General features: G+C 40.5%; 1 long non-coding RNA gene across 2 annotated transcripts in view; it reads left to right on the top strand.

Annotated features, from left to right (window-relative positions):
- Nucleotides 1-20,923: 20,923 nt before the first annotated feature.
- LOC147575953 (uncharacterized) overlaps nt 20,924-22,917 on the top strand; it is a 57,346-nt gene continuing 55,352 nt past the window's right edge. For both annotated transcript variants that reach the window (XR_015241619.1, XR_015241618.1), the window contains exon 1: nt 20,924-22,091. This is a non-coding gene — a long non-coding RNA (uncharacterized LOC147575953). The remainder of the gene's footprint in view (nt 22,092-22,917) is intronic.

Here is a 22,917-nt window from a genome sequence, read left to right as displayed (position 1 = left end):
CAGAATATCTGGTTCTGCTAAGGCTGATCTAGCAGTGTGGAGTACCATGATAAATCAGCTTGAGCTTATCAAAGAGCTGCATAGTGTCCTACAGATAACTGGGAATTGATAAGAGCTTGATGCTGCTGATGGCTAAATAAGCTTATTAATGTAAATTTAGAAGCCGGGACACAATGCATATCAGTGACAATGCTTTGGGCTCACAAACTGTAAGTCTCTTAAATAAGGAGGGATTTATTATCTCACATAATAAAATGCTTAGAGGTAGGGCACTTTCAGGGTTGGTCAATTCAGTGTTTCAACAATGGTATCATGACACTAGTTCCTCTTTTGCTATTCTCAACATGTTGACCTTTTCCTAGATTTATTCCCTCATGGTTGCAAGATGGGTGCTAATGCTCCATGCATCCTATCGTCATCTATTTTCTTTGAAATGAAGAAAAGGACAATTTGTGTCTTATGAAGGAAGAAAACTTTTCCTAGAGGGTCCTTAGCAGACTTTTCCTCATGAATCATTGGCCAGAATTATGTTGCATCCTCATTCTTAAACCAATTCCTGATTTAGGCAGTAGAATTATTCTGATTGGAGTAGATTAAGACTCGCCCCTAGATATTAAAAGGGGCATCTTCATTGAGTATATGGTCACACAGAGGGTGATCAATAACAGGGTTTAATTAACAAAGGAGAACTGGGGCAAATTGTTGTGGGGTGGGCAACCAATATTATCTGTTACAAGTGCTTTCTCTTTGAACAGTATACCTCCTATCTCACTTAATAAAATGATTCTAGGACACCAGAAGTGAAAGGATAATGCATTTTCTGCCATGCCATCATTGGAAATAATTTAGAAGAACTCTGCAAGGAAAATAGAAGTCATATTTTTTGCTTCTCTGTAGCAGCAAAAAGAAAACCTTAAGATTTTCATCAAGATGGAAAATAAAAATGAGGGAATACTTAAGACACTATTCTTTGACTACTCAGCTGCCGTTTTCACCTTCTTTGCTTTTTCCTCCTTGCTGATGAAACTTGACTTCTTCTGGAAGCATTGTACTGACTGACTGCTGGGGCTGAATCATGATTATCCAGGCTGATCACAGTACTCTCATAACCAAATGCACACATTTCCAGCTTGCCTCGGTGGCAGTAGTAGCCATATGATATAGTTCTGGTCAACAATTAGAAATCCAGTAGAGGTGAGGCTTCTAGGAAAGCTTTTGTGTCCTTGATAAGAAGGACAAGTGTTAGAAGAGGCCCTCCCCATCCCTCTTTTTCCTGCCATAAATGTAAATGGGATGTCAGGTGCTATAGCAACTCTCTTGACAAGATGGGATAGCAGTCACGGGGAAAAAACATCATGTTAGCAAACGGTAGAACACAAATATATATAAAAAAAGAAAAAATTCCGACTCACAAGACCAAACCTGGAACTACCTACTTTCAAATTTCTGGTTATGTGAGGTAACTTAACGGCCTTGTTGCTTAAATTACTAGAGTTGAGTATTCCGTTTCTTGCAACTTAATGCATACTAACTGGCACAAAAGAAGTGAAGAGTATCTTATGTCGTTTCTACAGCTATCCTCTCACCTCTCTGCCCCCAACTCCCTTCCATGTTAGTTTTACTTTGACTCTGGCTTCCGACAGCCTGAATAACTTGCCCACAGCTATATAGCCCTTCAACTCCCTCTCACTCAGGTCACTTCGTTCTCATATACCTTTAACACTTTAGGATCTACTCTATTCTCTACTTCCTTTCTATATCCCTTCATGTTTTCTTTCCCAGTAAGATTTGAAACTCCTTCAGAAGAGACTCTGGGCCTCTTACTCTTTTGGTGTTAATTCCTGTACTCAGTGTAGAGGAGGGGGTTCTCAGTGACAGGGAAATGAATGAATACTGTGACTTTGCTTCTTTATCTCAGCCAGTAGTGAGGGAAGTAAGCAAACAACGTAAGAAGATACAAACTTACCACCTTTTTGGTCTCTGAATTGGAAAGCAGAAACCCTGGAATATCCTGTGGAGATTATTTCAGGTTACATCTCTAATCCTAGGAAGTGGATGCTATTTGAATTTTGGTTACATATCAATATTTCTATTCTTTATGAACAATGTAGATGCAGGGTTCAGTCTGTAACCATCCTGTAATGGTTAGCTTGTAACAAAGCATTTTAGGGAAGAACCCGCAAGTATTTGAGTTCTAGTTGGCAAATGTGGAATAAGGGAACTTCTTAGCTTAAGGAAGATCTTCAATGGACATTGTTCCTTTGGGGGCGTTTGGATTGCTACAACGAAAAAATTCCCTTGCATGAGTTTGTCAGTTTCAGGGGATTTTGGTCATGATTCAGTGAAGTGGAACTTTTCAGTTCAAATGGGAATCTCATGGCCTTTGTGTATCCTTGCTTATAGCCAGGGTGGCACCTTGTGAGTACTGATGCCCCTCACCAGCTTTGCACATGTCCCTGCTTATGGCACATGGCTCTCACTGGGTCACCTTTTCGTCCAAAGCCTCCACTGCTATTTATTTCGCTACAAGCACAAGTGCTTTCTGTGGCCATGAGATGTAACTCCATTACAGTGCTTTATACTGACGACTGTGGGTTTTCCTTAAGGTAACTGTGGGTGGCCCTTCCATTTATTTTCTTGCTTCCTTTTTGTTTCTGTAAATTCTGCCCTCCGCTTTCCCCTGAAGCACATGCTGTTCATGTAATCTGAATGGCCATTTAGAGGAAAGATCAGAAGTTTGTTGTTTCATTACCAACATAAATCAAAACTTTGTGTTCGCACTGCAATCCGAGTGAGTCCAGGAATAGCTTTGGGATTGCTAAGTGTCTGGAGAGCACTGACTACACAGACATGTTTTGAAGCTGGCTATAATAGTTTCTACAGCTGTTAACAGTTCATAGAAGAATGGCAGCATTATATATCAGTGTTTAAAATGTGCATAACTTGCATTGCACAGAAGTCAGATTGGGATAGAATCAGATTTTTTTCTGAATCTTGGCCAGGAAAGTCTTTAATAACTAGAGAAATTCTTTTCACTGCTGAAATCAACATGAAGGACATTGTGTTATTATAATTGCTTATAGCTCCCCATGAAAGTTGTCTTTGTATGAGTGGATGTACGGGCTGTACTGTTTTGTTTTTATTTATTCTGCATTCTTTATTCTAATGTCCTTTCCTTTTTCCTGACCAGAAAGATTGTTATTGAGCCCTTCACAAAGCTGAAATAATGCAGTGTGTTAAAAAAAATGCTAACAATTCAAAGAAGTTATAAAAATTTATAAGTTGGCTAAATGCTTGAGAAATTTCTGCATATTTTAATATAAATAGGTAATGCAAATATTTGTTCTTTGCATTGAGAGGTGAGTCTCTGTTTTCTGAAAGGCCCCGCTATTTAAATTAGATTTACTTTATTGTATTGAAATAAGGATAGTTTCCATTTTGAATGATGGTAAAGATTAAATATCATGGTTGTTATCAAATGCAAAAAAAAATCCTTGATAAGCTAGATTTATTACTGCATCATGGGATTAAAAATTTTCCAGAAATTGGTAGGAATTGCTTTATGATTAGAATTCCCATGATGGAAACTTGCTCAAGAATTTTCTGGAGATTTCCAAGTTGAGTCTGAGGTTTTGCATATGACAAGAACTATTTGGACCACCTCTGTACCCTGTCAGTTTCACTATTTCTTTAAAGACTTAAGTGACAGACTTAATTCAAGGTAGGAGTGGGAGACATATCTTGGCAGAATATGTATAAATAAAGGAAAAGAAATTGAGTAAAAATTAGAAATCAAATTGTGAAAGAGCTCCCTCTAGAATGTCAAGATACACACATTTGGAATGACTATGGGTCAGAGATCCTTGCAGAAGGATTTGGATCTAAGGTCTAAGGCCTTCAATATTTCTGAGGTAGTATGCCAAGGCTCATCCAGTGGGAAGCCAGAGCCACCCTGGTGGCACCACACAGGGGAAAACCCACCTGGCAGAGTCAGTTTCCAGAGGTAAAGTTGAGATGTCTCAGGGATCAGGTTCCAGGCCTTGGATACCCAGCATCCTGGACACTGTGGGCTGCTGCACCTTCACGAGCCATGCAGGCTGTTGTGTCAACTTGAAGATCTGGGAAAAGCTCAGCACAAACCTTGAGGTTCCCTTTGAGAGTGCTGATGAATTCTCATACCTCACCTTTGTCAGCTCCTCATTTACCACTGAATGCTTGGGCAGATATCCATTGCGATGAGAGAGGGAGACAAGAAAATATGAAGGAAGGCTTCCAGGGTGAAGGCAGTGTCTCCCACAAACTTTACACACCAATCTCAGTTTTACCCGGGATTTGGCCATCCCCTCACATCTTCACACTTGTGGCATGCATCACCTGGGAAGCCAGCCTGCACCTTCCCTTTGGCCTCTTAGGCTTGTGGAAACTAAGGACACATCTGGAGGAGTTTACCTTTCCTTGGGAAAAGGAATTAAATTGATAATGTTTTCCAGGGAGAACTGCCATGAAATTTTATGAACTTCATGAAAATGCATGAAAACATTCCCAAACTAAGAGGCCCTGCGTGACTGAGAAATAAGATTAACGGCTAACATTTTGTGTTGGGTGCTTATGATGTGCCAGCACTGTATCGTCTTGTTTAAAAACAGAGATGCCAGTGGGTAGGAAATATAAATGTAGTTTAATGGAAGGTGGAGCCATAGGCCAAAGGTGAACTAGAAAATAAATAGGAAAAGTAGACTTAAGTCTGGGTTTCTCCAGACACTGAGAATCCTTGGTAAATACTTCCTCCTTACTTAAGCCTGGTTTGGTTACAAAATAAGAATAAAAACAGTCTGGAATATACAATTCAGATTTCTCAGTTAGCAAATGGCTCTAGGGCAGTGATTTTGTTTTGTTTTGTTTTGTCTTTTTTTGTCTTTTCATCATCAGTACTTACTGAGAAGTAAGGACTATGGGCTATCTCTCAAGGAAGATACACACACATATATGCATGCAAATGGTTACACACAACTTCTGGGGTTACCAGCTCCTGGAGTCAGTGTTAGGTTGGTAGAATGTGGCATCTGAAAAGTCTGGTAATAGGCAACACTTCTAGGTCCAGGCAGAGAGGATGGCTGGCAGGAAGTTCAGAGATAACCTAGTGGATTTTCCCAACCGTAGGAAGGGAGCAAACAACAAATTATATTTCATTGAGGTTGGAGCTGGTGCTGGGTATGTCTACTTATAGGTGTCAAAGCCTAAGCATGGGGACTGAGATTTAAAGGTATAATGACGATATGGAGACTCTTGGACTACTGAGAAAGGAGCCAAGAGAAGGCATCTGGACTCATATAAGAAGAGAGTAACTAGGCCTGGGTTAGAAGGTGCAGGCCAGGTCACAAAGAAGCCCAATAACCAAAACTAGGGTTAGAGCTGATTTGAATGGGCTCAGGATTACTCAGCAAGATTTTCCCATCCATCAGGTAGGGCAGTGTGAATCTGTCTCTGGGAATCTGGTGGGAAAGAGAGAGCTAGGCAAAGACTGCCTAGTAGGTACAACTCTGGTTCAGTCTCTCATCAACGCGTTATTAACTTGGCTAAGGGTATGGTGAATTATCATTTTCAAATCCTCATAACTCATTAACTCTGAAACTAGAGAATGTTCTTTACTTTTGCACTTCTCTCATCTTGTGGATTTTGTCCACTTATATACAGTTACCTTTAAACCTGACACTCCTGTACCATCAGTCAGTTCATTTCCAGTCTCACTGGGAGACCCCACTGATCTTCATCCTGTGGCCTTCCTCAGCAAAATAAAAAGTTGTCAGCATTTGTTAGTCCATCAAACATTTTTGGAATTTTACTGGTCTGTAAAATCTAAATATTGGGAAACTATTGTATTATAGTGTCCTAGATTGGGTAGAGTGGGTAGTCAAGAAATATTTATAGTTACATTGAATGAATGATTAAATGAAACATGAATTGTATCACATAAAAGTAAGGGCTTAAATATTCACTGCTTGCTTACCTTTCTTTGATATCTCTTGAAAGCTTATTGCTGAGGCAGGCTGAGTTCCACATATGCATGGCAAATTGGGCCATCTTGACTGTTCAACAGAGTAGACAGTCTGTCTACTTAAGTGCTGGCAGTTTCTTTTATGGCATTTAGTCTATAAAATAGTGCTGTTGTCTTTGGTAAAGTAGTGATTGTTTTCAGCTATTAGTTGCTGGAATTTTGAAGCAGAACATGCATAAAGAAAGAGACAATTTAGCTGATGGGGTAAAGAGGGACAGGAGAGACTCCCAGTTCTGACTCAATCTGGTGAGTGCTGTGTCATAGAGTGAATCTGTGGCCTAAATCATGGATATTTAGTAGCAATTAATGACACCGCCGTAGGAGCTTAAGTAAATTCTAGCTGAAATTAAAGATGTGAAATTCGAAAAGTCCTAAGTACAATGAAGATTAGAGGAAACAAGTAATGAGATATGAGAGTCATAATTCTGGCACAAAGGTCAGGCCAAGTAGTTAGTGCAAGAGAGCTTTTGTGCTTCAATTGATGAGAGTTGTCTTCTTCAAATTAGATTAAAATTATAAAGGGGAGGCTTTTCTTGCTTTTGATGGCTGTATTTAGCAAGAGATTAGTTGCTCAAATTTACCCTTTGGTCCAATAAAAAGAAACACAATGTAACTTGAAGTCTAAATCAATGTAATTTAAAATATAATCATGTGTGTATGGGAATGTCCATGGTAAATTAGATGAATGTGGTTTTGAAGAAGGAATAGGAATCTAAGGATTGAAGAGATTCTTGTCAAATAGAAATCGATAAGTAAAGAAATTTTCTCATTAAAAAAATGGAGCTCCACATTTCTGAGATAAATGATAATGTAAAAGTGACTGAAAAGAATATAGCACGGCTTGTAGAGATTCATAATGCTTTTAAGTGGCTGGGTTTGTGTGTATGTGTGTGTGTGTGTGTGTGTGTGTGTGTGTGTGTGTGTGTGTGTGTCACAAAGCACAGGGTAGTAAGAAAAGAAGAAACAATGAGAGACAGAGGAAGGAGATCCGTTGGCTAGGGGTGATCCTCCTAATTTTTCTCTGCTTCTTTATTAGCACTCTGACTTCTCACCGCCTTTTGATGCCAACACTTTCTGCCTAGGTGAGCACTCAGTTACTTCAAAAATGGATGAAACACTTTAATCTTGCTTTCTTCTTTACAATGGTTAAGGGTTTGGATCAGGACAGAGGGAAAGAATGAGATGGAATTTCAATGTGGGCCTTGGGAAATGGCAAAGTTTATGTGAGGTGGATGTGATACCAATAAAAGAAGGATAGAAATAAATATTTCTAGAAGTTCTGAAGGAGAGATTACCTTCATGGGCAGCCAGGCAAGTAAGTCTTCAGAGAGGAAGTGACATTGAAACTGGGTGTGGAAGGATGGGTAAGGTTTCGTAAGGCATGGCTGGAAGAACATTCCAGGAAGAGAAAAATGGCCCAGACAAAGGTGTCATGGCAAAAAATACAAACCTGTTCCAGGAATGATATGTGATTCAGTGTAGCTGGAATGATAAAATGGGTGTAGAGGTAGAAGGCAGGTTATAAGAGGCCATGAATGCCAGGTTAAGATTTTAGTTGGTATGTAAGTAAACTCCTCACACAACTCACCAATATGAATGTCCATCTCCTAAAATTTCTGGTTGATAAGAATTGATTTTTTATCAACAAATGTTTTCTTAAAGAAGAGGCATGAGGGACGCCTGGGTGGCGCAGTCGGTTAAGCATCCGACTTTAGCCAGGTCACGATCTCGCGGTCCGGGAGTTCGAGCCCCGCGTCAGGCTCTGGGCTGATGGCTCAGAGCCTGGAGCCTGTTTCCGATTCTGTGTCTCCCTCTCTCTCTGCCCCTCCCTCGTTCATGCTCTGTCTCTCTCTGTCCCAAAAATAAATAAAAACGTTAAAAAAAATTAAAAAAAAAAAAGAGGCATGATTGTACTTTGCTAAACCTTCTGAAAGAAGAGACACAACTGTACTTTGCTAAACCATCTTTTAGTGTCTTAAAGGCAGGAGCTTGGCCAAGTTAACCAAAGCTTGGATTATATATGAGGTTCAGATTATCACAGAGCACTTTGGGATTCTAAGATGTTGTGTGGGGTGTTTTTTTTTTTTTCTTGTTTTTAAGATTTATTCATCTTTATCATGTGGTCACTTACAGGGTAGATGTGGCAGATTGCATTTTCCATAAATGACCAAATCAAGTTCTGTCATCCCACACAATCTTATTACATAGTTATCTTGACTTTCCTCTTGTCAAGTGGTGGGATCGTGTTCTCCTCCCTAGGCTGGGTCATAAAAGGCCAAGCAGCTTCCTCCTAGTTTTCTTTGGATGTTTGCCTTTGGAACTGTAAACCTCAGTGGAGGAAGTCAAGGGTCTCCATGCTGTGAGGAAGCCCAGGTCACTTCTGGTTGGCAGTCAACATCAGCGACCAGAAATGTGAGTGAACAATGTCTCCAGATGATTCTTGGTCCTGGAAGTTAAATCACTCCAAGCCTAGAAGTCCTTCTTGCTGAGGTCCCAGATGTCAAAGAGCAGAATAAATCACCCCCACTCTGCCCTTTCCAAATTCCTGGCACACAGAATCAGTAAGCATAATAAAATGGTTATTGTATGAAGCTAGGTTGGGGTAATTTGTTTGCTGTGGTAGTAACTAGAACATAAAGAAGAAAATAAACAGTAAGCACTGATGACCTTTTGCAGTTATCTCTCTGCTCAGCAGGATCATTGTTGTAAAGAAGGGAGGGAGGGAATTATCATTTTTTAGAGGGCCTTTTCAGGTGATTTACATATATTATCTCGTTTGATCTTCCTCATGACATTGTGAAATTAACATTATCAACTCTATTGTATAGAGAACCAAGGCTCAGAGAGGTTAAATGATTTCCCTAAGGTCACACAACTAGAAAGCAAACCTAATTTTTGTGGCTCTATAGTTCAAAGGATTTCCCCAACCACATGAGTCTTCCCTAGGCTGGGTGGGGGCCACTGCAGTAGCAGTATCATATGAACAGTGAATTCTTCTGCCTAACTTACCTCTCCATCAGATGGCACCCTTGATGAGCACCAGGGCCAGGAGCTGTGAGGGAGATGAAAAGAGAGACACGGCCCCTGCCTTTGTAGCAGTGATAAGTATTTTGGTGGCTAGTCAGCTGTAAGTCCTATGGGAAGATACAAGCAACACAAGACAGTGTCTGATCCAGTACTGTGAACCTTCACAGAGGGAAGGGGTCACTTTGGAGTCTTGGGCAAGTAAGTGGCCTCCTGGTGATCTTCTTTCTAACTGGCCAAAGTAGGAGGGACCATATCTCCCACTTCTCCCAGACAGTTTTGTTTTGTGCTTGTTGTCCCAGGGAAATTATTAATAGCACCTCTTTTTAGTGTCACAGATATCCTGTTTTGGACGATAAATTGCATGGTCACCTTCAAATTGAACTTTTTTAAGGTAATAGGGTGAAGCACTATTGAAGTGGCATGAAGGCAGTAACTAATGGCCCCAAACAAGTAGCAGAGTGTGTTATTTTAATGAAGAAACTTGTCCATTCACTGTAGAGCAAAAGAGTCAATTTGTGATTTTGTTCAACTAAGTGAATGTTTATTGGGCATCAACTGTGTGCCACAATTAAAAATGAATTGACAAAAACAAACAATAAAATCTCACCAACCAACCAACCAAACAACCACAATTGAATTGGTCATCTAAATTGACCTAATTGGTTTGTGTCTGGCCAAAATGGCAAGGACAATCTATATCTCTTTTGAGGAAAATGAAGGTAAATAAATCTAGTATAAGGACCAGGCTATACATCTGAAAGTGTGGGCATTTGCTTGGAGTAGGAGATGAGGGTTGGGGCATAGAGCTTAAAATACAGATTCTGGGTCTCTATACCAGACCCCAAAATCATTCTCAGAAAATGGACCCATATCTTGGCATATTTAGCAAGTTGCCCAGGAAATTCTGCTGTACCCTAAAGTTTGAAGATATCTGGGATTAGATACTTAGTATCAAGGAAACACTAAGGCCCTAGATAAAGTTCATTATTTGGAGAATGTTGTTAGTTTGATTTAAAGTCACACATACATTCAGAACTTGGACCAGTGGACTGATCCCAGGGGTAGAATTAATCTCAGTCAGCACTGTGAAAAGAATATGAAGCTAGTCTTAATTCCAAACCACGTCCCCATGTTCTAAACCCACCCATGAGGATGGGGAAAGGGTTGCATCATATTACAAGAAAAGGGGATATGTTTAAACATCAATATTTTTTTATTACCTCTGTCATTAGGATTAATCCCATAATAGATTTGCTAACTACTCTCTAAGTAGTTTAGGAGCTGCAGAAAATGAGTTGTGTTGATCTGAGTTTGGCCCATTTTGACCAATTCTAACAAAATGAACAAAGGGGAGAGAGGTACAAATGGTGTCCTGCAATTCAATGTGGTAAAGATTGCATAGGTCACTTTCTGAGGATATTTGTGCCTGTATAAACAGAGCTTCACAATGGAGTGGAAGAGCTGGGATGTTAGAGTTGAAATGGAGCTTTGAGTTCATCAACCCAACCTTCTTATATAGATGGATAAACTGAGGCCCAGAGAAAGGAAGTGGCTGGATAGATCCCGGCTCTGCTGCTCCCTCTCTGTGTATTCTTGGACATGTCACTTGCTTGTTATTTGTCATAATGATGCCGACTTTTTGTAGCTTTGGGGAGGAGTAAATGAAATGAGAGCATGCACAGGACGTGCCGAGCACACCGCTTGACACTCCTCGTTGACGTGCTGTTTACCGTTATTAGTAGCTACAGTCATAGAGCTCGTTAATGACAGAGCCAGGCCCAGGCCCCAACTTTCCGACTCCACATTTTCTGTGGTGTCCGTGGGGTTCCAGAGATCAAGCACATGAAATACCTGTGTGTTTCCACGTTGTCAAATGCTATTTTAAGACCTTTCAGAAGGGCCCCGGGGCAATGAGCTCTGGCTGGATGCCTCCAGCCGGACAGTCTGTTCTCAGGGGCTTGTGGCTTCTGTGCTCTGGCTGGCCATCTGTCTGTGCCCCGCAGGGCCCGGCACTACTGGCTCCTCACTGCTCCTAAACCATATGGTGGTGTGAAAGGGGGACTGAGGCCACAGTTGCCAGAGCCACTTTGTAGGGGAACACTCCTCAATTGTGAGAAAATCAGGAGGCCTGGGAAATGTGGGGGTAAAGTGTGAGTGTTATGAAGGCACACTGCCTCTTTCTACCACTTACTGGCAATGGGGCTTGAATTAGTTACTTGCCCTTGGAAAAAATCCTCAGTTTCCTCATCTGTAAAATCTACAACAAGCCTACTTCACAGGGTTGTCGTGAGGGTCAGTGAGGAGATTCACACACATCAAAAAACCTGGCCCACAGTCTACAAGTAATGGCTTTTGGTTAACTTTTAATGATGTTTCATGAATTTCGAGCATAATTAGGATATAGAGAACTTCTCAAGGAAGGGGACAAAAATCAGAACAGAGAATTTTCATTTGTAATGAGTAATGCAATAGGATTTTGAATATCATAGAAAGGTAAGGCTGAAATTGAGAATTGGTTGAAAATATTGTATAGCCATTGGTGGGCAAGTTAAAAAAAGTTGGCAGTAGCTTTGCAAAGGAAAAATTGGAAGTGCTTTCCATACTTCACTGCTTTGTGAGGTTCTCCCCATCCCCCCATATGCCTATTTCTCCTCAGGGATGGTTATGGGTATTTAAGAAATTGGTGTAAAAATAAATTTGCCGGAAGTTTCTATCCATGTTTGTTAGCCTACAATGTACTTTGAAAGTACATTGTACTTTGCACAATGAACTTTGAAAGAACTTTTAATTAACAATAAATTATATCAGTAGAATTTATTATTAGCATTTATACTATTTTATTTATTTATTTTTATTTTTTTAATATGAAATTTATTGTAAAATTGGTTTCCATACAGCCCCAGTGCTCATCCCAACAGGTGCCCTCCTCAGTACCCATCACCCACCCACCTCTCCCTCCCACCCCCCATAAACCCTCAGTTTGTTCTCAGTTTTTAAGAGTCTCTTATGTTTTAGCTCCCTCCCTCTCCAACCATTTTTTTTCCTTCCCCTCCCCCATGGTCTTCTGTTAAGTTTCTCAGGATCCACATAGGAGTGAAAACATATGGAATCTGTCCTTCTCTGTATGACTTATTTCACTTAGCATAACACTCTCCAGTTCCATCCATGTTGCTACAAAAGGCCATATTTCATTCTTTCTCATTGCCATGTAGCATTACATTGTGTATATAGACCACAATTTCTTTATCCATTAGTCAGTTGATGGATATTTAGGCTCTTTCCATAATTTGGCTATTGTTGAGAGTGCTGCTATAAACATTGGGGTACAAGTGCCCCTATGCATCAGTACTCCTGTATCCCTTGGGTAAATTCCTAGCAGTGCTACTGCTGGGTCATAGGGTAGGTCTGTTTTTAATTTTTTGAAGAACCTCCACACTGTTTTCCAGAGTGGCTGCACTAGTTTGCATTCACACCAACAGTGCAAGAGGGTTAGCATTTATACTATTTAATTAAATAATCGAAGCCCACTGGCTACTATATAGTAGGCAAGTGAAATGTATTCTGCTAGGTTTCAAAGTGAAGGAAAAAAACTACTAACTGTCTTTAAAAGAACTGCTGCTTTAGGTTAACTAATTTGGGTGATGACCAATGTAAACCTCTGGCTGCATAATGCTTCTGCCATGGTGGATATTTACTAGTCAGGTTAGGTCAGGTAATGCTGAGGTAACAAATAACTCCAAAAACTCTGGGTGGCTTGAACAAGATTTATTTCTTCCTCGTGAGACATGCCCATATCAGTTTGTCTAGGGCTGTGCTCCAAGCTGCAGACCCAGGTTGATGGAGCAGCCACCATGGGGCATGTTGCCAGTTAGCATGGCCCAGAGAAACAGTAGTGGATTGAGCCCAGGGTCTTAAAGCTCCCACCTGGAAATGGTACACATCCATTTCGAGTGGACACACTCGATTATAAGGAAGCATAAAAGTACAGTTGTACCATTTGTTTGGCTAGAGAGCAGAGATGTTGGGTGACCAGCACGAATACTACCACATTTACATACATGCCTTGCCAACCATAAACTTCTTGAAGGTAAAGACACTGACTTGTTCCCCTGTCTGTCTTTCAGCACCAGCCGGCAGTAAGAAAGTGATACATGTTAGGCAGCTGGCTGCCTACAGAGCTTAGTATGTGGCTGGAAAAAAAATGGGAAAGAGAACCAGTAAACTTGACTTTCTTTTCCCCTCCCATTTGGCACATCTGTCCTTCCCTTGTGCCAGGATTCTGACTGCAGCTGGAAAAGGGGGATATTATTACCTGCTTATAAAGATGGAGTAAGATGGCATATGTGAAAGGCACTGTCCAGTAAAGTCTTGTGGCTCTAGCTATTGCCAAATGCCCTCTCTGGGGCCCCATGGGTGTCCACTACCATCTGTTTTGCTGCCCCACTGAGGCCACTGTCCCCAGGCAAAGCCTTACTGTGCACTCAGTCTCCTCTAATCTTTTCCCCAGTTTTCTCTTTAGATGTCTCTATCAAGACTTACCTGCCCTATATCCTGTTTCTTCAGAACTCAACTTTCTATCTACTAAGTAGGATAAAATAATCTCTATTAATTCATTAATAGATATTAATAGGTTAAAAAAATCCCCCCAAACTTGGCAGTTGCTTGACTGAAGGGACAGTTGACGCAAGGTAAACTGCTGGTAGTCACAGATTCTCAGTGTGTCCAGAATAAAAGGTGCCTTAGAGATCATCTAGTATGATGGTGTTGAACCTTTTTTCTTTCAACTGAAAGATAATTCAGGACACTACCTATAACACAAAAGGGGCAATGCCCTGATTGAGAGGAGGTAGGCAGCACGTCCCTGCTCAGCTTTCCCCAACCTCAAAGTGCTAGAGACATGCACAGAATTCCACTGATTCTACACTAAGACCCAGACAGAGGAAGGGAGCAAGGATCCCCCAGATAGGTAGGACCAGGGTTGAAGCACTCCTGTCATGTGAGTACTGACAAACCTCATCTAATCTGACAAACTTACTTGGGAGAAGGTGGTAGCCAGAGAAGGCAGGGGTTATTTTTGATGAGTCATGGAATTTTTTCATCTATGGGCAAAGCGCGCGCGTGTGTGTGTGTGTGTGTGTGTGTGTGTGTGTGTGTGTGTGTTTCTTCTAAGGATCTAAACGACGCTAGCCAGAGATGATAAGATACAAAAACTTACTTCTGAGCTACTCGTTTGTATGTAGTACAGACTGTTAGTTACTCAGGGTCATTATCATGTGATGGGTTATCAAAGGTCTGTGTGAAACGTGTGGGATTTTTATGAGCTTGTTTTTATTATAGTAGAATGTTTAAAGGCCCCTTATGTACAAAGGGCTTTGAAAACTCTAATGGGGCTTCATAATCACCCGCATGATTATGAAGGTCAAATTGTGCTGAACAAACTTGAGAGCTATTTTTGAACAAAGTAGTGGATGAACAGAACAATATTAAAAAAAACCCTCCAACTCTTTTGGTCATCCCTCTTAGCTCTTCTGGGTACAACACAATCTCTCTCAGAGCTGGAGAAAATTGCTATCTGATGCATGTTCCCACTTTGTTATAAACGCAAGTAGGTATTCTTTCCCTGGGTTTAAGATACAGAATGGACAGACTGTACACTAGGCTTCAGAGTAAAGAGTTGGTTGTCGTGAGTATTCAGACATATTTACTAAGGAAACTTGCTCCAGTTTGTTTTTAGCCCTGTCCCCCATTGCCCCACAATCAACACGTGCCCCTCAGGAGCAGGTTGGGCCTCACCGGATGTCCTTCTATAGAGATGCCTGCTGCTTTCACTTGCCATCCGCAGTTTTCCATCTCACACTAGGAAACTACAAGGTTAGAAAAACAATGGACCGTTTCCTTCCTCTTTCTTTAAACTAAGAGGCTGAGAGGAGGGCTTCGTATTCATTACTCACAAGCCAGACTTGAGGATAAAGGTCATTATAGTTCAAGTGTAACAAAAGTGAAAATCCACAGGTCTCAATGGATCCTCAGCCCAACTGGGGTCAAATAGTCCTCATCCTGTCCTTAGGGTGCTGTCTCAACCCGAGGTTCGCCTTAAGCTTTGCAAATATTTTGGGCTGACATTTGGAATCTGAGCTTGCTAAAAAGAGCTCAAGATGATGGGCACAGGGAGAGGGGAAGAATGGCCACAAAACAGCCTCAAGTTGGGGAAAGTCTCCCCTTCTAGAGCCTTGGCTGCCAGGCGATCTAGAGCTGTTATTATTATTGGTTGTGACAGGTACATTTCTTAGAACCCCAGATTTGAGTGCTCCCATTGAGCAGTTAAGATGGGTTTTCCTGACATTTTGTTTCCTCTCTGTAATATCCTTTTGCCGTAGACTGTTTTCTCGTGGCTAGACACTTTGTGGCCAGAAAACCCTCCTCCAATGGGTGATGCAGACACCCTGGTAGCAGTGTTTCCTCATCATGCTGAAAGGGAGAAGGAAACCACCTTCTAACAACTCGCACCAGTCTCCCAGGGTATGCTGTTTATGCTAAAGAGCTGCTGTCGTGCTTTTTACAAGCCAGACTCTGTCACACTTGACATCCACAGAGCCTGAAGTGACAAGCTGTGGTCGTGTGACCTTGGGGGCAATGGGAGAGACACATGAAAGATTGCATCAATAACACAGAGTGCCTGAAAATCCTGCAGAGACAACAGGCAGGGCCATAGTCAGACTTTCAGGGGGCCCTCAATGTTTTTGCCATTGTGGCTGCTTCTTCCATGAAAATTAAATAAGTAAGTAAATCATTAAATTTCATGACTGTGTTGGTATAAGACAACATGTTAATGTTATCTATCACAACATTTCTTTCAGCCTAAAGGTTCATTTATTTCTTCTTACTTTAGAGGAAAGTAAAAGATTTTTGTGGTCCCCTGAAAGTTTTTTTGGGTGGAGGCACTGTGCCTGTTGTACCTAATGGATAAATGAGTCCTACCAACAGGAAGCTTCCTTGGCACAAACTGGAGAAACTGACTATTTATAAATTAGGCCAGTTTCATTACTTTGAATGACAATGCTGGGGCGTCTGGGTGGCTCAGTAGGTTGAGCCTAGGACTCTTGATTTCGGCTCAGGTCATGATCCCAGGGTCAGGTGATCGAGCCCTGCATTGGGCTGTATGCTGAGCATGGAGCCTGCTTGAGATTCTTTCTCTTCCTCTGCCCCTCTTTCCTTCTTGTGTGTCTGCTCTCTCTCTCTAAAATTAAAAAAAAATTTTTTTTAAATGACAGTGCAAATGATAAGTGGGTTTGGGTCATAAAAAGAGAGAGATTAATTAAATGTGTGTACAAATCCACAAACCAAGTTCTCACAATTAGCAATAGGCTTGTATACAGGCCTTTGACATTTGGAAGTAAATTTTGAAACCTTGGTTTAGAAGTAAAAACCAGAAGTGTTAGAAATATTAAGGTGGCATGGCCTTGGGTCAGAATCCTGGTTCCACTACCCACAAACTCAGGCAGCCTACTTTACTCCTGGAGTAAGTTATTTTATTCCTCATTCTTGGCTTCCATCTCTGTAAACGAGAGATGATGAAAGCTACCTCATCACGTTACTGGGAGAACTAAGTGAAGTCCTATTTGTAAAACACTTGGTAGAATGTCTCTGCTATGGTAAAATGCCAATACATGTTGTTATAATTAGTATTATTATCATCATCATCAAGTATGGTTATCCCATTAATAAGATGAAGAAACTCAAGGTCCTCCATTATTTTGCTGGACAGTCATTTTGCTAAACTCAGACAGGTAATAAGTGCTTAAAAAGAAGGATTTATCTGAGATTAGAATTAATCAACAGCGTGTAAAGAGAATATAGGAAATGATGGGAAGGTTCAAAGATAATCAAGATACAGATCCTGGCCTCAAGAAGAGTACTTCATAGTTAGGGAGACAGGACACATCTAGAAAGGATCAGAGACCGTCACAGTGGTGGTGGACAAGTTCTAAACCCTCAGTAGGTTGAGATTTCCAGGAGGAGACTTTTTCTCAAAAGCACCTGTCACATCCTATCTAGAATTGTCAAATCTCAGTTTGGAAAAATGTCCTATTTCAACTGGGTAGGGAACAAAAGTGGTTTGGTGCTGCCACCACCACACTGGCAGAATCCAACCACGTGAGAACAGAACTCTTAGGCATCCAACGGACAACAGGACAGAGAAAGCAGCAACAGACACACGCACACACACACAAGGTATTTGAATTACATGAGTTATATGAATAATACTTTATGTAGTGCTCTTAATTTTGTAAACATTTTTACATTTTTATTTTTCACCATTAAAATGATATACTCTACAAGGATTCCAACTGTTATTTTCATTTAAGGATGAGGAAATTGAACTTGACTGATTTACCTAGTATCAGACTGCTAAGTCTTGGGCCTTTTTGCTTAGGTCTTCTGATGCCCTGTCTTTGTTGAATTACTACAAAATCTTCGTGTTGATCACAACAATAATGGAGTTTTTATTGATCCCCTACTATTTCTTTGGCATATGTACTGTTTCTCACAGCTACCTTATAAGGTGAGGCTTCCTAATTCCATTTATAGTTGAGGAAACCCAGTCTCTTCCAGGTCAAGTAACTTATTCCAGGTTCTATTTCTATCTAATAAGTTGAGATCTTACTCTAGCTTTGTCTGACTTTAAGGGTCAAGTTCTTTTCTGCATGCTTCTTTCTCATTAGTTATTGGGGCTTGAGGGGATATAATTTTACTTTAATTTTTATTGAATATTTACCCAAATGATAAACAAGTAAAGATTATTCTCAGATAATCAGCCAGTGACTTCAGAAAGATGTCTTTGAAAATAATACTTAGTGTTGTTTACACAAATGAGCTGGAGTATAGATTTTTCAAATACTAGGATGAGGCATAGGAAAAACAGTATTTATCTCACCCTTATATTTGATCACAGTAAGATTATTACGTGTGTGTCTGAAGGACTTGGTTCTGAAGGTCTGGGCTAGACGGTGTCAAACTTTGTTTTCACCTTGCTGACAGAGGTAAGAGGAACCTTTGGTCTGAGCCTGAGTTGGGAAGCCCTCGCTGCTTCTATGTTGCCTGCCCAGAGTGTTTTAATGTTTCTCCATGGGGTCATCTGAAACACCAAGTTCTCGGTCACGTGTCTTATGTAGATTTTAATGTAGACAGTGTTGAATATGATACTCCCCACCCATCAGAGTGAGAGCATATTGCAAATGGTGGGAGGCCAGTTGTGAATTGGTCTTTTACGCCTGAACCTGAACCTTGTCCCCATTTAAAGGATTCATTATTCACAAAAGCTTGCCTATATACTAAAACAATACTCACTTTCCACCTCATTGATTTTTCATATTGCTTTTGTGAGCCTGAGTTTCTTTGAAGATCGTGGGTTTGATAATAATAATTTTGAAAAATAAAATTCTTCTTAAGCATCCCAGGCCAAGTTTGAAGTTTGAAAAGAACTCTACTCTCTTTAAGTATGTGGAAGCATCTGTTGAGAATGCAGCTGGCCATTTATTACTGTTTTGTATTAGCTAATTGGAAAACACCTAAATTATAACTAGTCACCCCCGCAGTTCAGGGTTGATTAAACAGCCCATGACACGTTTTCCCTTGTAGGCTGTCTTAGGAGTAATTATAATGACCTGCCCATTGGATTGAGTTAATTAGTCCTCATTCTTTCTAGTGTTCCTCCTGGCAAATGTCCTAAGAATATCATACCATCTTGCACCACTTTTCCCCTCATATTTCACAATGGGCATGTATAACCAGGAAAGTTTAAGCAATTGCTTGGTTTGGTTTGGTTCTTTCAAAGGAATAGATAAATCATCAAGCTACACTTGAGAGAGGAAATGACAGTTTTTATCTTTTATTCAGGTACCTTGTATTTACAGGAGACCACAAAGTTACTGACAGGATGTTATTGATTGCATTTACCCAACTGAGGCTTGAGATGAGGCCCTGCCATAACACACCACACAGTCTTCTCATTCCTGCCTGAGAGCCTGATCCCAGATCTTCTGGACTCTCCCATGAAATCGAGAATTTTTATGATAGAGATTTCAGGCCTTCTGACCAATTTCCCATGAATTATTCTTCTAATTTAGCTCCCTTCTCTCTGTGCCAGTCAGTAACAATATCCCCTTTTGTTGGCTACCTTGGCTAATTACTTGAAGGAACTAATGAAGATCAAATATTCGTTGTAGTAACTAAGTACCAGTAACTGAGTATTAGGCCCTCTTATAAGTGATTTATGTGTATTAGCTCTTTTAATCCTCACAACAACTTTCAGAGGGAAGGGCTATGTTTTTTTCCCCCTCATTTTATAGGTGAGGAAACAGATACATACTGATTTGTGATTAACCTGAGGCATAGGCCTTCCTCCCCTTCCTTTTTTTACCTCCCCTGCCCTATTTTTTCCTTCCCCTTCCCACCACTTCCTTTCTCTTCTTTCCTTCTTCTGCTCCCTTTTCCCCTCTCTAGACCCCCCCCTTTTCCTCCCCTGTCCATCTCCTTCCTTCCTTCCTTCCTTCCTTCCTTCCTTCCTTCCATCCATCCATCCATCCATCCATCCATCCATCCAAGTCTAGTTGAGCCCTTAAAGTGTGCTGAGTAGTAGTATAGGCACGTGGGGTGACAGTGAACACAGAAGACAAAGTCCATGCACTCATGCAGCTTCACCACTATCCTGTAATACCCCAAATGACACATCTCCCCCAGGATTTCCAGATTAATTCCACCCAACTTCTAACCCACCTTCCCTTTCAATCCACTTGAGTAATTACAAAATTCAGAGGGTCTTATTTTAGGTAATGTGACTGCTTCAAAACCTTTGTGTGCCAATAGACAGTGTCTGTCTTTATCTGAAGTACCTTGTTACATGGTCTTGCCTCCTGTGAGTGGTCACAAAATTCAGTGTAACTGTGAGACTGTGTTGCAATGAGAGAGAGCTCTCTGGGACATGACTGGACCCATTTCAGTAAAAGAAGCTGATTTAGGATTTCCTGAATGACATTTGCAATTTGGGAGTGGGGCATTTAATCCCGAAAGCCATGGATCATGCTAACTGTGGACATCAGCCTGAGTTAAAACATTCACCTCTAGGGAGAATTTCTAGATATTTGAATTATAGTCAGTTAAGATCACTCTTCCCTCTCCAGTTTTCTCACTTCTTTTCATGTGACATTTCTTCTCGTGTCAGCTTGTATAGGGGAAGGTATACCTTTTATATATTTTCAAAATCGGAATACCTAGATTTGTATTTGTCCTAGCTCATCACTTGTTAGCTATGTGACCTTGCACAAGACATAATCTTCCAGAGCATCAGTTTCATTAACTTTAAAATAGGAATGATAATATTATCGGCCTCACCTACTGCATAGGTTGTTTTCAGGGTCAAACAAGATCAAAGGAAGAGTTTATTGTACCCTGTGAACTACTTTACAAAAATAAGTACCCTTTGCTTTCCTCCTCCTTCTCCTCTTTGGAGATTCCACTTTTACTGCCAGGATGATATGTTGTATCTACCTGACTATAAGGAAGACCCATGCTAATGCCTGTGTTAACTAGGAAACTGAACATTGTTTTCAATTTTCCCTCAGGGACAGAATATTTATTACATATATATGTATATATATGTATGTATATATACATACATACATATATATGTATACATACATACATATATATATGTATACATATATATATACATACATATATATATATATATATAGAGAGAGAGAGAGAGAGAGAGAGGGCTTTTAGAATATGATGATACATATGTGAGGAGTGTGGTCTCTTGAAATATTTTCTTTGGGGAAAGAAAGCAGAGGGACAAAAAGAGTACCATCTTGAATTTTTCTTGAGTTGAGGTTATTGAACACGTAGTGTATTAAATGGAGTAGAATTTCCATAATGAAGATGTTTTACATTTTAAATATCTTCATCACATCTTATTGAGTAACTGTTGGTATGCACATCTGAATTACAACAAACTGTAAAGGATTGGTTGTTTTTTATCCACATAAATTATTTTGTGGACCTCTGGGTTTCTGTCTTGGATACCGAAAGAACCTCTCCCAAAATGTATGCAAAATATACAGTTTGGAGATAATGACAGGTGTGTGTATATGTTTTCTTTTTTTTCACAATTTCCTTACTTCTTTGCAGCCTTCCACCCATTGTTTCAGTGGAATTTATTACTTTAGGAGAAGGCTAAAATAGCTGATCCCAAAAAGTCAATTGAGTTTCTGAACTTATTTTTTAAAGTTCTCAAAGAGAGAATACTTTTTGAAAGCTGAGACTTTTAGTATAAAAGCCTGAGCTGGAAAGCTTAAGATTTTGGAAGTTTCAATGCCGAGTTTATACCAAACCACATGAGTATTTTGCTGCCCAAAAGAGATCAGGTTTGAGCAGCAGGTACCCAGGGGGAAAAACAGAAGTTAGAGGCTAATGAGGAGCTGAAGCAAGTTTTTAGTGCTTTGCTTCCCTCCTACAGAGCCTTTGGGGAACCTGAGGATAGGATGGGATAGGATAGGATAGGGTAGGATAAGATAGGATAGGATAGGATAGGATAGGATAGGATAGGATAGGATAGGATAGGATAGATTTGGGGCCCTGTACCTTGATTCCTGATGAAGGTCAAGAGAAAGAAAGCAATTCTTGTAGGTAAGTCCATTCCAGCATGGTTTTGCAGTAGCAAAGTATAAAAGGTGACAGGAAGGTCTAGGCAGAGAAAGTCTTAAGTAGCACCCCAAAAAGCCTGCAGCCCCTAGAGATGCCAGATTCAAAAATCCCCATTCCCCTGAGATGAGTGTGGCCATTTACATTTACCATTTTTTAACACACAAAATTCGTAATGGCTACAAGTGAGTCACTGCAGTCTGATTTTCCTTTCTCATGTCTAGATGTCAAATAACCCAAAGTCTCTGGAGTCATCTGTGTGACCTTCAAAGACCCATCAACCTGAGAACAGAGCAGTAGGATGCAGGTTTTTCAACCATGGATGCCATAGTGGTAGGTCACAAGGTCATAGAACAAGTTCCACTAGAAATCAGTGTTGGATGGATGCTGATGGACAGGGTTGACATCATCTGGTACTCACCAGCAAGGCCCTATCACTTGTGTCACTTGGTGCCTATTCTGGTGATTGGTTGGTGCCTGTACCCTATTGCTTGTTAAATATTTTGAATATCACACCTACTGATGACCTTGGCCTAATATCAGGAAGTTTCAAAAGCCCCTTCCCCTGACGTGGATCACCCCATAGGGATACAATAAAAGAAAGGGATGGAAACATCCTGAAATGATGATGATCCTGTCCTAAGGAGACCAGAATGAACCCATGACTAAGCTCACCTTGATTGTCAAACTTAAGTTTTCCACGATCAGTTTGTGAACAAATTTAAGTTCATTTACAGTGAATAAAAAGCTCCATTTTTAACATGTAAATTTCAATACTGCTACAAATGTGAGTCACTGTATTCTAGATTTTGCGTCTCATCTCTAGATGTCAAAGCCTCTAAAGCCATTGGGCATTAGGTTGGGGAGGTCAAAGGGGAAACATGTTCTTCTGCAGTTTTAAGGAGTGGGAAAGAGGGCTCAGTGGTAGTGTGTTACCACAGTGGAGTTGGACTTCCAAGCTGGCATAGTGGAACTTTATTTTTCTACCATGTAGGCATTGAGAAGAATTTGTCAAGCAAACCCCACAACAGATATGAGGTTAAAGGATATGTTTCTTTCACATGGGCTAAAACCAGGAGAGCTCGATATCAAATAGGAAAAAAAATCAACTAGAGGAAGAGTAAAAAACCAAA

Source organism: Puma concolor, chromosome D2, assembly GCF_028749965.1.
Source record: "Puma concolor isolate L17-30 chromosome D2, mPumCon1.1.hap2, whole genome shotgun sequence".
Taxonomy (NCBI): Eukaryota; Metazoa; Chordata; class Mammalia; order Carnivora; family Felidae; genus Puma; species Puma concolor.
This window is presented reverse-complemented; position numbering and strand designations above follow the sequence as displayed.